Consider the following 3,132-nt stretch of genomic DNA (forward strand, 5'->3'; position numbering starts at 1 on the left):
TTGAACATATCAGGTCTCAGGTTGTAAGCAGTCTTCGCACGGTATAGTTGTCTATAAAAATTTCTGAATTTTCAACTGTTTCATCTAGCCAAGTCTCAGACACTGCTATCACTGCAATTTTAGCAAGATTGGAGATATATCGAATCTCATCCATTTTGGGGAGGAGGCTACGAGCATTTAAATGGATAAAGTTCAAACCTTTTTTTAGTAGACAATCAAATGTTGGTGAATCCGAAGCGCGAGGGGTCGCCTTCTCCGTTGTCTGCACATCTGGTGATACCCGTGCGTTTAATGATGCCTCGAGGCCCCAGGCTCCTAGTTTCCCTGGTGTGTTTTTAGGAAACTTTCCGCTAGACGAGCTCCTCCGGTCTTGTTAAGGTGTAGGCCATCCGGTGCATACAGGTCACTCCTATCCATGAAGTACCTCCAGTTGTCGAGGTACGTTGCGTTGTTTGCCGTGCAGAAGATCTCCAGTGTCCTGTTCAGCGACATTATCTTCTGGTTCAGGTGGTTACGGTTCGGCTTGAAGCACGGTAGCAGTCCCGATATGATCAGTTTTCCTTTGGTTTTTTCACTTGCACTCCTTGCTAATTGCAGAAGACCTTGTCTAGCTTCTTCTAATTTCTTATTTAAAGCATCATTTACCCCAACATGCATAATTACTGTTCCCAGACTATCTTCCCGATTAACTACTCTGTCTAGCCTTTCTTCTATATCCTGTGCCCCAGCCCCTCCAAATGTTAATACACACCTATCCCTCCTTTCTCCATTGTTACTTACTGTCTTTACTGTCTGTCTGACTATTGAGTCGCCCAAAATTAATATTTTTTCACGTTGGTTTCTACTGCTGTCTTCACTGAAGGCCAAGACACACTGCAGCGACCACAGCCTCAGGCACTTGAAGCGTTTCAATAAAATATAATGCTAACTAAATACGAAATCTATTTACTACCAAATTCTTAATGTTTCTATACTCTAGCTCTTTCACCTATTATTGCCGACATGCAGTTTCCTGTAAATTCCGTCCAAATCCTACGTCCAACCATATACATTGCCGGCGCCATTGCTCTCGCGGCGTGCACTGTTGCATGCTTACACTAATATATATAACAGGTAGGAAAGCGCGATCGCAAAATTCGCTCGACGCTCGCTGGATTTCACACTTTCACAGCACCAATACACATCCAACAGCTTTCATCTTTGTTTCTCTTTCAACAACTACAACTTCAACTACGTGTTCACTTGTTATAAAAACATACTGTCTCTGTTCGTAACCGAGCTGTGTCACGCGAAATCACACAAAGACTGACGAAATTCTCGCGTTCGCGAACCTTGACTAAAGACAAAATCTGGTAGTAAAAATTATTCTGAACCTCTCACCCATCCCCAAATCCCTGTATGTTATTTGCTTCGTAATATATATGCTTATCAGGGTTCTCCTCAGGATGAAATTGAAACAGGGGGAGGGCGGGCGAGGGGAGGGGGAGGAAGAGGGGAGGGGGAGGAAACTAGGGGGTCCGGGCTGTCGAGTCACTGGCAGCAAGAACAAGTCCGCACCTGCAGCTACACACACACACGCATCTATTGACTATATATAACAACAATTATAATAGTTATATATAACTACGTAGCAACTATAGCTACTATAACAATATAACTACTATAACAAACTATATATAACGTTTTTATAATAGTCAATAGATGCGTGTGTGCTGTAGCTGCAGGTCGCGACTTGTTCTTGCTGCCAGTGGTCGAATGGGTATTCATTGCGAGGTGCCCTCAATTGCCAGTAGCAGCAGTGCCTCCAAAGCTGACTCACTCGGCCTGTTCCTCATGTAGCCATTCATTAAAAAATATTTTTTTTAACGGGGCGGAAATAATTTAAACGTGGCGCAACGATTGAAACGGGGAGGTGGCGGGAGTTTCCCCAAACGGGGCGCGCGTCCCCGTTTGCCGCAACGTAGGGAGAAGCCTGCTTATATTGATATGCTTATGTCTGTATAGGTCAAAATGGGAGAAGATGCAGCAAAGGTCAAGTGCTCCATTGTCAACAGTAGCACCATTGAGATGGTTGACTCCTATGTACTCAGGTACATATGCATGTCAGTCAGTCAGGCATTACAGTACAAGCTGATCATAGTCTTGGCAAAGCTTTTGAAAAGCTGATTTCCAATATCTGTTATACATTGTTTAATAAGGCATACTCTTGCATTAGGTCCTTTTCACCTTCACCGGTGACACCATGAGTTCCACACACACGTATATATATATATACAATAACATATATATACATATATATATATATATAAGCCAGGGCCGGTTTACGAAGCGTACTTAACTTAAGTATGATTAAATCACTAATCATATTTAACTTCCCGAATTATGATTAGTTAATCATACTCAAAACATCTGTTTCACGAAGCATTTAAGTACATATTTAACTAATCACATAATTAGCCGACATCAACATGAATAGACTGGTACTCGCTCCCCTCTCGCTCTTAGTTACTCGATGGGAATCGAGTAATCGAGGTGCGGCACGATACCAGTCTAAAACAAATTACACCGTATTCAATTATGGCGGACCAATACGCCAAAAAATATCTTAAGTTCGTACATGAAAAGGAATTAATTTGTAACATATGATTGAAGTAGTACAGCAAATCTTTAAAATTTAAATTTCCTTGGAAAAAATTGAAGTAAAATTTCCAATTGGAAAATCTGCAACGTACCTAATATACTAGTACTACCTACTTCTAAATTCTAGTACTACAACTAATTATGATTAGTGGATTTAATCATGCTCGCGAGTAGAATTAAAAATTGTATTAACTTAATCATGATTAAAGTTAATTACGCTTCGTGAAACAGTCACTTTAATTTAAGTACGAGATGTTAAGCATGATTAATGATTTAATCACGATTCAATACTTAAGTACGCTTCGTGCAAACCGGCCCTGATCGAAAGTCCTGCCGCCATCTTGGAACTCATCAGGTAAAGACAAGGTGGATAAACAAATGCTGCTGGAAGGGGCTTAGCTACACTAGATACTACGACGTCCAGCGACAGGGACAAAGTAAGAACTTGCTCCAGGCATATATAGCAAATGACTTGAACTATGTATATCGCCC

Source organism: Priapulus caudatus, unplaced genomic scaffold, assembly GCF_000485595.1.
Source record: "Priapulus caudatus unplaced genomic scaffold, Priapulus_caudatus-5.0.1 Scaffold563, whole genome shotgun sequence".
Taxonomy (NCBI): domain Eukaryota; kingdom Metazoa; phylum Priapulida; class Priapulimorpha; order Priapulimorphida; family Priapulidae; genus Priapulus; species Priapulus caudatus.